Source organism: Engraulis encrasicolus, chromosome 10, assembly GCF_034702125.1.
Source record: "Engraulis encrasicolus isolate BLACKSEA-1 chromosome 10, IST_EnEncr_1.0, whole genome shotgun sequence".
NCBI classification, from domain to species: Eukaryota; Metazoa; Chordata; class Actinopteri; order Clupeiformes; family Engraulidae; genus Engraulis; species Engraulis encrasicolus.
The window spans coordinates 43,826,643-43,839,142 of record NC_085866.1 but is presented as its reverse complement, the minus strand read 5'-3'; the positions used below and the strand labels follow the sequence as shown (position 1 = coordinate 43,839,142).

Here is a 12,500-nt window from a genome sequence, read left to right as displayed (position 1 = left end):
CCCCAGTGCTACTTTCACCCCCAATTCAACCACCCATCCTCCACTCCCCAGTATCGCTTGCACCCCCAACCATCCACTGCTTATACTCTCCAAGCCATCCACCACAGTGCACCCCCCTCCAGTCTATGGCTATAGCTGTATGTAGGCCAGAGACAACAGCTTGACTAGCCGTCCGTCCGACTGGCTGTCTGTCTGTCTGTCTGTCTGTCTGTCTGTCTATCTATCCATCCATTGAGTCTTACTGGCAGACGGAAATCTCTGCTTTTTGGCAGGGTGGTTGTTTCAGATAGCGCCATGCGCTATTCATTAATGAATACAATAATTGCAGCTGTACAGTTTGTTAGTGGGAGCCATTTCTCCAGCCGAGGATGTGTTGAGCTCCCCTTCCAGCTGAGCTACCAAGACAACACAACACTTTCGGTATAGAAGCTTAAAAGCTTGCACTACCAGACTCGTAAGTAGTTTCTTTCACCAAGCAATTAGATTGCTGAACTCATGCCGAAGACAACAAGGCACTCTTCGCACTTTTCCCTTCCCCTAACACAAAACACTTTTTTTACTCTATTATAGGCTTCAAACCTATGATGATATGCAATAAAAGGAATCTTGAATCTTGAATCTTCCCAGTAGCGCACCTATGGGCTAGGATTAGGAGCTCGGGCTGGGTATTAGTCTATTGGTAGTTCATCCCGACACAGCAGCCCATCTTGACAGAACACTGGGCAACCGAGTGCCATTAATTAAACTGCAACAATTTATTGGCAAATGGTGGGATCTGTGTGCGCTGTAATTGGGGGAAAACAGCTGGTTTCTTGTGCTGCAATGAATATTTATGCAAGCGAAAAAATCCCGGAAAAAGCGTTGGCTAGTCCTCCGCTACTTCATATACACATGCACATGCACAACAACGACAACAACCCCCTTCTCCTCCATCACTGGCGGTTGGCCGACGACGGCATGGCTGGATTTTTTCTCGCATGCTGCCGCAAAACAGTCCCTTGGTGCCACGGCAAGATTGTGCAAGACGTAAAGATGCGACCGCATCCGAAGAGCGCAGCGACAACAAATGAAATGCTAATAATGATCGGAGACTCTAGCCTTGGCAGCTAAACAAACTGCCTCGCTCGGAGGGTTCTGTCCTGTAATTGCACAATCACCTGCTCTCCAGGCTGGTGTCTTACAAAGACGACGGGAGAAAAGGGCTTGTGTGAAAACACATCCATTTGTACCAGCTGTGTGACAAATACTGGGTGTCTCACAGCGATGGAACAATAACTATTGTCTCCCTCAAACCGTGTCCGTGCTGAAATGCCGGGGTAATTATGTTTGATTGAAGTGTTGCTTAACCTCTACTTGGTTGCCACCACCTCAGGAGCAAGGGAGAGAGACAGAGACGGAGACAGAGACAGAGACTTCTCCCAGATTTATGTCTCGTCCTTGGTCTTAAAGCGGGGCACAGCAGATGTGACAACGCAGCACAGCCACCTATCTTTTATTAGAACGTTAATAACTGGTTTGATCGCCCTGACAATGACATGCATCTTGTCACATGCACACAGTATACTGTATATGCATTCCAAATACATTGTGAAAGAAGGCCAATAACACTGAATTAGGTAGGGCGGGTCGATGGAGCAAGGCCAGTAAACAGCATGAAACATTAAAAAATGGCGTCGTCACCGCTTATTTTGTTCCCTTGATGTTGGCAAAAGTGCCGGCCTATTGATCCTAGTTCTCATTTTCGACGTATGGAAGTTCTGCCGTCCAAAAGGGCAGCGTTTGTTTTTGTGCCGGCGTCCCCATTAAAGAAAAGCAGCAGCGGGAACTTAATTACATTCCCGATAGCTGGGTGGCAGTTCAGAGTCAGACGATGCCTTGTGCTTTTTATATGCCCCACACACACACACACACACACAGGCACGCAAACACAAACACAAACACAAACACACACACACACACACACACACACACACACACACACACACACACACACACACACACACACACACACGCACGCGCACACACACACACACACACGCACACACGCACACACAAACCCACTCTCTGTCACAAAGCCACAGTTTAAAAGAGAACCATTGCACACACACACACAGACCACCACAGAGAGCCAGACTTCTTTTGCCCGCAGGGATGATGTTGTTCAGGGGCCATTGTCTGCTGTTCAGATCAGTGCTCCAATTAAAGATAGCCCAGATAGAAACCCCTATCACTCAATGTCATATTAATTTGTTACATGACTGGGAAGCTCTTGAGCACAAAGGGGGATAGCGCCTCGCCATTAGGAGAATTAGCCGGATAGACGTGGCACACTCCACTGAACATGTCCTTTCCCTCACTCTCGCAAGGACACTGTGCCACCACACCCCACCCCACCCCACCCCACCGCCACACTTGCCTCTCCCTCCCCGGCCCTTCCCCACATATTAATTACACAAAATCTGAGTCTTGGATTTTCCAAAAAAAAAAAAAAGAAAAGACGCCTTTGAAAAACAGGATAAAAAAAGTATGTATGACTCTGGAGGATTCATATTTAAGTGAAGGACTTAACGAATGTAAACAGTGGCCACGGGCGTCTCAAAGAAAAAGCAATTGAGACTTATTTTCTTATTTGCTTAAGGGAGTCGTGGGAGCAAATTCCTTGAAGCGTTCTCTCGCTCGGTTAAAAAAAAAGGAAAAAAAAACACAGAGGCATGTTTATGGTATGAAGATCTGCAATTAGCTGCTCCAATCCCACCCAATAAGCCACTTAATCACCAACTGAAACCTGACAGACTAACAAAGCACCCCTTAATTAGCCTCTCCTCCGGCCCACAAGTGCAGGGCTGATCTGTCCACAGTTGCCACCGACTGCAACAGCCTGTCTCTTTGAGATAACCTAGCAAGTGCCAAGCAAAAATAAAATATACTATATATTCTCTGCCTACTTATTCACGACTTTCAAAAAAGAAACACTTCTTGTTGATAAAAAGGTTATGCAACGATGAAAACTTGGCGGAGTTTTCTGGTCATAATTATCCATTGTGTTTTGGAGACTGCTGACAGAATACAGAAACAGTTTTTAACAGTTTTGTTTTCTCTCTAAATAAAACTTTAAAGAAAACGGTCTTATATTTGTTATCTCACACTTATTCGTCTTTGCCAAATGCAAAACTGGTATGGAGTCAAAAACACTTCAGATAAGCTCGCTGTGTTCTGGCTGTGGAAGCATTAGATGTAATTGGACACCAGTGTTGTTTAGCTGGGCGGTGGACTGGATTCCAAGACGGTCTTTTTTACTCCAGAGACGACGTGTGGTTACCAGTAGCCGTGGTGGTTATCCAATAGATGGGAAGAGGGAAGAACGGAGTGTGCTGCTGTGTGTTTGGCAGCAGCCTTCTTCTGGAGCTCAGCCAACCACAAAGAGTCCACCTGCAGCTCAAGTTTCATAGCTGGCCTGATTTGGCTTCTGAGGGAGAGGAGGGATCCTTCTCAGCTCCCTCCTCTCTATTTCTCTCTTTCTCTCTCTCTCTCTCTCTCTCTCTCTCTCTCTCTCTCTCTCTCTCTCTCTCTCTCTCTCTCTCTCTCTCTCTCTCTCTCTCTCTCTACACCACGCATCTGTCTCTTTCTCTTGCTCTCTCTCTCTCTCTCTATTACTCTCCACCTGTCTCTCCTCTGTGCATCTCTTTCTGTCACTTTCTCTCTACCTCTTTTCCATCTCTCTCTCATCTCTTACTCTCTCTCTCTCTCTCTCTCTTCCGTGCCTCTGGCTCTCGACAGCTACAGTCATCGATTAATAATTCACTCGGCCGCTTGCATGCCAGTTGCGGTGGATCTATTTTGATGTCAGCAAAGGGAATAAGGCAAAAAAGTAGCACTTTCATTTACTCTTGGATGAGGTCTCTCGGGCTAATTTTGGCTCTTTCAGCTAAAAATAAAGTAAGTTAAAAAGAAAGAAAGAAAGAAACACGAAAAAGACAACTCAAAAAGACAAACTTACCTGAATCTGTCACTGTGGGTTTTTTCTGCTGTAAGTTTGGTATGATGCTGATTGACAAGTTATGGAAAGAAGGAAGGCAAAAAACCCCTTGTGGCTATGGGGTCAGCCGTCATTGTCAGACACATCTTGAAATGAGGCCACACACACAGAGAAGAATCGAATTGGGTAATGTGAGAACCTCTCACTCTCTGGGCCTTCTTCTCGGCTCTCTCTGGCTCCCACACATCTGCAGCCATGATAATGAGAGTAAGGTGCTGAAGGCCTCCACAGGCCCTCTGGCTGGACATTTGTCACTGTTGCTCTTCCCCTTGGGTGCCTTTGGCATACCTGCAACACATGAAGACAAGAACACAAGAAAGGGAGGTTGAACAGGGATGGGATTTCATCTCAGACTCTGGATGCTGGAGCTGGTGACTGAAGCTTCATGCTTGCTTTCCGACGCCCCCTCCTCCTCTTCTTCTTTTTCCCCCTCCAGCTTATGCCAGTGATTCTGTCAAAAAAAACTTCGCCTCACTGTTGATTGAGTTTTTCTGAAAACTCTTTGTACAGGTCGGCTTTTTTTCAAACTGTGACAACAGCAAAAAAGTGAGAGGCACAACATCGGAGCATCTGTAATTCAGGATGCACTGCCTGAATAAATTGCTGTGGTGTTCTTGACAGCGCAACTCGAGACTGAGGAGAAGAAACGAGAGGAAGGGAAAGGAGAGGATAGGGAGAACTAATTATTGGCAGTCTCGTATCTTAATTAAATCTTTTCATGTCACTGATTTACTACAAAGGAAACCCCCCCTCCAAAAAAATCTACCTAATCGTTTTTTTTTTCACTTCATGCTAAGGGTGTCTCGTATCAAGATATCAAAGGTGCTTTTAAACACACACACACACCCACACCCACACCCACACACACACACACACACACACACACACACACACACACACACACACACACACACACACACACACACACACACACACACACACACACACACACACACACACACACACACACACACACACACACACACACACACACAATCTAAGGGATTATGTAAGACCATAGATGGATCTCTCCTGTCACTCCTCACCTGTCTGGTATTGCGGAAATGCTACTCCAAATTGTCTCCAGTGGCTGACATTGCTAGAACAAAGTTTATTGGCCTGGCACAGGAACTACTGCAGACACACAGTGGAAAAAAGAGAAAAAAGACAGAAAATGAAAACAGGAGTTGCTCCCTAGTGCCTACAGAAAAGCTTGTCTGTTTAGTCATGCACTGTAGACTCAGCATATGCTTGTGTAAGCGGCATCGCACGCCACAATCTCCTCTTCCTGTGCCTGTTTTCGTCAGGAAACACTCTGGGAAAAAAAGAAGGGAATGAGGAAAACAACAGAGAACACAAGTTTCAAAAATGGAAGAGCAACAGCAAAAAAAAAAAGAAAAAAAGAAATTGAGGTTTTTGACACTTTCTTGTCTGGGGCTGTCACCAAAATGACTTAGCAGGTTGTGTAGTGTAGAGACTTGCACGGCGTGAAAAGGGGATATTGATTTAGGAGTAGGAGGAGGTGATTGCAAATATAGGTCAAAAGGGAAATACAAGCAACGTTGGCACAGATTCAGCAGCACTGAGACGATTTGTTCCTGAGAAAGAAGAGGGGGGGTGTATGTGGGGTTAGTCTCGCAGCTGACACTCAAGTGTGTGAAATGTTGACACAAGGAGGCTGTAAAAAGGCGCTGGAAGGAAGACACTGGTCGATGCCTTCTGACTTATTTCCGATCCCTGTTCTTACAGCTGCTTCAGAAAGCATTCAGAGCTTTTTTCATGTCGTGAGCCATTTACCAGCTCATTGCAATCTTAACAGCGACGACAAAGGTGCATTAACCAAGCATGCTGCACCAAGGATGCAATGGTATTAGATAGATAATGAGAAGGCTAATATCTATTGTGGCTGACACAAATCTATCCCTCTTAAAGTTCAGTATTTGTCCAAGCAATTTTCCCTCCTCACTCGAGTGTGGTTTAGACATTTTAGATGGATTGCCGAACGTCTTTTGCCGAGGAGCAGCTTTCATTTAGTCCGGCTGTCGTGTAGCCTTGATTGATGGAGCATTGAGATGGTTGCTCTTCTTGTAGGTTCACCCATGTCAGCTAAGATGCCGTGTCAGAGCACTTGAAGCCCCTCCTCTTACGGGGGTTGCTGGATTTAACTGGATTGTCTTTTCATGGTCTCCAGCTGATTTGTTTTTGAAGACAGCGGTGGTCTTAAGAACCCGGGCTTTTATAGGCTATGTTTCTTGATCTCATACATTACAAAAGACTGAGCCTTTTCTTCCAGTTTGATCTAGATGTCCTTGAATGCCTATGAAATTTGTGCACTCTCCCATGCACAAGGCTCTTGTAAATCCATGCCCAATCAACTGATTTGTCCTTTGTCGTACATTCTGAGGACTCCCAGAGTGATCTTAAAAGCAGCCAAATCTCAGAACTTAGAGTGACAGGCCAAAGCCTCTGAAACCTTATGTAAATGTGGCATTTCGGCAACCGATATGGAGAAGCTTTCCATTTTTTTCCTGATCCTCAGTTTTCCTTTACATATTTGACTCAGTTTCCCCACATATTTTAGAGTGTAACACACAAGCAGAAGTAAATTCATGAGGCAAGTCCAACCCTAGTACGCGATCTTACATAGATGTTACATCAACTATTCCACTGTCCTTGAGCACGATGAGAAGATGGAGGGTTTTTACTTTTATTTACAGTAGCTGCTTATACTTCATACACCTCTGATTTCAATCTATTGTCAATCCTAAAGCTCTACTGTAAGACACTAGCTGTACTGTTTTTTTCTTTCCTGAGCCGCCATGTGTGTTGCATGGTGTTACACAATCCGACTCAGTCAGTGTGGTCTACGGGCAGTCATCCCGAGAGTGCATCCTCTTTTTTTATTCTCCACTCCACCCCTCCCGGCCGACTGTAGAGTCTTCTCCCATCTCATGCTTGGCTTGTAATGTTGGCGGGGCAGGTGGAGGGGTGGCCAGGCACAGTAGGGACTCAGGGGAGCCTGTCTGCGGGTATCCGGGAGAAAAGTTGAAGCAATGGAGGACGGAGAAAAAATACACACGCACGACTTCAAGGGGCTCTGTTATTTTTATTTTTTTATTTTTTTGTAATGGTGATCATTATGATGCATGGCAGTAATGTATTCCAGAAGGTGATGAAATGTTGAATGCTATTTTTGAGACATGGGGAAATACATATGGGAGAGGAAAGCAAGAAGATGCCAAGTAAATTTCTCACCCAGTAAGCGCAGTATGTAATTAATGTGTAGGACTGCCACTCGCTTAGTGAAATATCACTTTGTGTTGGTATAAAGGTTATTGCTGTTTGAGACTAGCACACTTCCCTTGGCTGTCATCCTGTCATTCTGTCATTGTACAGAGGAATAATGTTTTTTTTTTCAATTTGCATAAAGACTCATATCAGGTTTTTATTGCTGTGAGGTGTTAGTTTTAATGTCACCCCCAGAGATGAACTATTAACCAGCGTTGTAGATTTTCCCCACAATACAATATTTCAACACCCTCAGCTGGAAATGATTGCATGCAAATTTGTAAGCACAAGTCTTGCATTATCTTTGGACAGGGGTGGAGCTATGGGCGCGGCACGCAGGGCATTTGCCCCTGGGCCCAGGGGCCCTTGCATATTAGTGGTTGGGGCCCGTATCAATACCTTGGCTGACTGTATGGGGGGGCTTTTGCTCTGGGGCCTTGAGTGCAATTGTTTCGCCACTGTCTCCGGAGCTTGCCAAGGTGAAACATAATGAGAAAATGAAATTATGCTTACTTCGGGGAGATAAAAGTTCAAACTTATCAAAAAGATCTGACACCAGAATCTCCTGCGGATGCGTTCTTTCCCACTGTTTTGCAGCGCATAGTTGGAATCTCTCCACTCATTGCAGACACTTAGGTTCTATTGTTCCCATGCTGTGCTCACATTGTGTACATTGGTGTGACAGGTGAGAGCGTGTGACAGTATGTGTGTGTGTGTGTGTGTGTGTGTGTGTGTGTGTGTGTGTGTGTGTGTGTGTGTGTGTGTGTGTGTGTGTGTGTGTGTGTGTGTGTGTGTGTGTGTGTGTGTGTGTGTGTGTGTGTGTGTGTGTGTGTGTGTGTGTGTGTGTGTGTTTTGGTGTATGCGAGTAAAAGAAAATGATCTCTTTGCATGCCTGTGTGTATAAATGTGGTGTGTGTGTGTGTGTGTGTGTGTGTGTGTGTGTGTGTGTGTGTGTGTGTGTGTGTGTGTGTGTGTGTGTGTGTGTGTGTGTGTGTGTGTGTGTGTGTGTGTGTGTGTGTGTGTGTGTGTGTGTGTGTGTGTGTGTGTGTGTGTGTGTGTTACTCTTTTCTCTTCAATGCATAGAATCTGGGTGAGGGGATTCCTCTGGTTGCCTCCCACTGTGCTGAGTGGAGTGTGATGCAGCAGGGAGGTCCTGGTACCCCATGCAGTGCTTTGCTCCTCTTTCCTCTCCTCCACCCCACTATCTAGCCATCCAACCACCCACACACCCAACCGCCACCACCCACCCCAGCCCCCCAGTCAGTCTAATGTTACAGTAAGGTGAAACTGCTTTGCAATGCTATTCAAATACCCCGGCAGTGGCGCCGCGAGCCTGTGTGGTAGATGATGGAGTGGCCCTGCGAGAGGGGCCCAAGGAAGCCATAAATCTACCCCCGCTAACCCCTCTCCCAAACGGACTCGTCCCCCCCTCATCCTCCGTCTCAGCCCCAGCCCCAACCACGCTCCGCACCGCTCTCCTACTCGTCCGCGCTCTAAGCGAATCCGACAGGGTAGAATGATTATGTTTGCACCCCTGCGTCGGCTGGAGCGGCTCCCTCTTTCGTTTCTGTCTCTCCCTTTGCCTTGTGCTTCCCTTCGGAAGAGAGAGAGCCGTTGCCATTGTAATAGAGCGTGTTTATCCAGGGAGCCGGGGAAAAGGGGGGAGAGAGAGAGATGAGAGAGAGAGAGAGAGAGAGATGAGAGAGAGAGAGAGAGAGAGAGAGATGAGAGAGAGAGAGAGTTGAGAGAGTGCGTAATAAAGCGTGTTTGTCCAGGGAGCCAGGGAAATAGAGAGAGAGAAGCAGACAGATGGAACTACGTAGAAAAGAGAGGCAGAGAAAGAGAGAAAGAAAGAAAGAAAGAAAGAAAGAAAGAAAGAAAGAAAGAAAGAAAGAAAGAAAGAAAGACGGAGGAGAAAATACATGTAAAGGAATAAGAGAGACACAGGATAAGAGTGGAAGTGAAGCCGTATTGTTGCACCGGCGTCGTCCCGGTGGCCGCTTGGCTTGCGGACAGGCCTCGGGGTCCTGGCTCCTCCTGATCTAATTTGTATACAGTAGTTTCCCCCACTCTCCTCCCTTAATGGCTTGTTTGACATGTGCGCCGCGCACCACTGCGCTCAATTATGACAAGGTGCAGGGAAATCGAGAGAGGGTGGGACAAAGGTGGTCACTTGTCCAGGGCCCAGGGAGAGAGGAGGGGCCAGAATCGGATCCTCATTACAGTGTACTGTATGTATTGGGTTTGGGGCCCCTTTCAGATGTATTTGTCCCGGGCCCAGCCAAAGCTATCAGCGGCCCTGACAAGGTGCCTTGGCGGGCGGGCGGGTAGGGGGCTACAAGGGCCTTGAGGAGGGATACAGTTAGGTGGTAAGGCTGGCTGAGCTGGATCTCTGTGGACAGGCTCTCTCACATCAATGGCCGGTGCAAGGCCCTTGTCTGCCAGACCCAGACACCAGCTTTTACCACCGAGGGGTCCTTGAGCTTTATTATTGCACATCGACCCACCAGGAGGCAACACACAAGTGTGGGATGATATCGTACTCGAGCTTTCTCATGCTCATGCATGTGTCATGAAGCCACGTTTTAATATGTGTGTGCACATGTGGACAATATATGCATATTAACTACCAGCAAGAGACAGCATCTCTCTCTTCTCTCGCTTTTCTCTTTCTTGGAAAAAGAAAAGCTGGCGGCAGGCAGGCAGGCAGGCAGTTGGGCGGGCGGAGGCGCGATGCATGCTGATATGCAAGCTATCTCTCTCCCGATTTTAATGAGATCTGCACCGGAGGGGAGGGGAGGGGAGTGGAGTGGTGGGTAGGGCGGCCGGGTGGGCGGAAGTGCTGAATGGCGGCCGCCGTGCTGAAAGGAAACGGGGCGCCGACCGGAAATGAGGGAGTGGCTGCGTTATCGGGCGGAGGATACGTAGAGAATGGGGAAAGGAGTGGAGCGTGAAGTGGGGATGGTGGATGAGGGGCGGGGGGCACAACCTGGAGGGGTGCTGTTGTGGTTCAACGACGAGCATCTGGATGGCTCGCTTGCTCGGTCCCTCGCTCGCTCTTCCCCACTACTCCCAAACTCCACACCCACACACCCACTGGACCCCACGTCCCCCCTCACTTCCATCTCCCACGTTCACCTCTCGCTTCCTTCTCTCTCTCTCTCTCTCTCTCTCTCTCTCTCTCTCTCTCTCTCTCTCTCTCTCTCTCTCTCTCTCTCTCTTTCCCTCCGATAAATGATATACCTTGCATCATCTAATTGAAAGCGAACAAATAGCGGCTGTTTTGTATGCAGATGCCTTGGCGGCGTGCGACGCGGCAAACCCGCACACAGAGTCCATTTGCATAATGAAAGCGATTGTGAGTGTCGGAGGAGGAAGAGGGCCGCCGAGCAGCTGCAGCGGAGAAGGAGAAGAGAGAGACAGAGAGAGAGAGAGAGAGAGAGAGAGAGAGAGAGAGAGAGAGAGAGAGGGAGAGAGAGAGAGAGAGAGAGAGAATGAATCAGACAGACGTATGTAGAGAGAGGTAAATAGCGACAGAAAATAAGAGACAGAGAGAGAAAGAAAGCGATTCTGAGAGAAATAGAGAGACGGTGTGGGGTAGGACTACTAACACATACACTCCTCTCTCTCTCTCTCCATCGTTTCGCTTCTGGTCCAAGATTCGTCCTCTACCTGCCCTGGAGGAAGAAAGACAAAAAAAACCTTTCCTCTCTCCCTTTTTTTCCGTTGCCGTGGCGGCAGGGATGTTTATGGTGCCGTCGGGGATGAGGAAGAGTCAGTACACAGGGCCCGATTTTTATGGGGCCGTTTGTCAGTGGGGGCCCTCACTGTGAATGACAGTGCACTTGGGGGTCAGCTCTGGCCTGAGAGCCTCTGAAGTTTTTTCTTTTGTTTTTGAGTTTTTTATAGTATATATTTTATATTTGCCCTGTTAGCCATCAGCCTCCCTCTGTCGTAACAGTTGTGTTGGACTCGGCACCGAGCAAAAAAAATAGCTAGCAGCAAGAAAAGACCAGGAGGAGGGAAGAAAGAACGGAAAAAAGGAAGATGGAGAATTTAAGGAGTGTAACAGCGGCTGGCACAAAAGATGTAACTGTGGGCTCGTGTTTTATCAATCTCCCCAGCCAGCCAGTCTCGCAACTTCCCCCAAACACCCAGCCATCCACCTCCTGCTCTCTCACTGATGTCCCGTCTCGCACATCTGAAATGCATTAGGCGTGAAAATGCCTGAGCGACTAAGCGGCGGGGGTGATGTCTTCCAGCTGTCGTCCAGGGCCTCTGCTGCTCGCCTCACTCTCTCCCACAGCTCGTCCACCAGGGACAGGGTGGGGGGCTCGCTGGAGGCCCCTTGGAGCTGATATCTTTTGGATGGGTGTCCATTCGATTCATGCTGCACCGGTTCATGACGTGTGGGTGTTTGAGGCATAAAGGGGCTTGTCCCCTGGAGTCGATGTTCGTTGGACGGGGGTTCAACCATTTCACTACCCCAAGTCCCCAGTCCATCTTGCATTACATTGCATTAGAATCAACTTTATTGTCATTACACATGTATAAATACACAGTACTGAAATTCATTAGGTGGATGGGGGGAGGTACCATGACTTGACTAGTCCAGCAGGTCTGTATGAGGTAGGGTGTTGATCCTGGTGTCCTTCATCTGATGTATGCACGTATTCATGATGGGTGGGTGTTGGCCTGCTGTTGGCCTCCTGAAGTCAATGATCTTTGGATGGATGGGTATCCATCCCATTTGTCTACCCAATCAACGGCCGCATGAGGTGGTGGTGGTGATGAGGGTTGGGGGGATGGGGAGCTTGAGATCTCCCCAGACTTGATGCTCCTTGGATGGGTGTCCAGGCTGTTTGGCTCCCTCTTCACCATATCTCACCATGCGTGGAGGAAATCTGGAAGCCTAATAACAGGCAATTAGTTTGGGATGAACTCTCCCCTCTACTCCCACGTGCCTTGCTGGCCAAGCTTGCCATGGTGACAGCATAACCCCTGTGATAACAAGCTGGTCGGGAACATACAGATCTGTTTTTGCATACAATATGCCTATACAATCTGCTGTGTGTGTGTGTGTGTGTGTGTGTGTGTGTGTGTGTGTGTGTGTGTGTGTGTGTGTGTGTGTGTGTGTGTGTGTGTGTGTGTGTGTGTGTGTGTGTGTGTGTGTGTG

The 12,500-nt window shown here is 47.8% G+C and overlaps 1 protein-coding gene across 2 annotated transcripts in view; it reads left to right on the top strand.

Moving 5' to 3' along the window:
* agrn (agrin) overlaps window positions 1-12,500 on the top strand; it is a 407,228-nt gene that overhangs the window by 165,448 nt on the left and 229,280 nt on the right. The gene's annotated exons all lie outside the window — the stretch shown is intronic.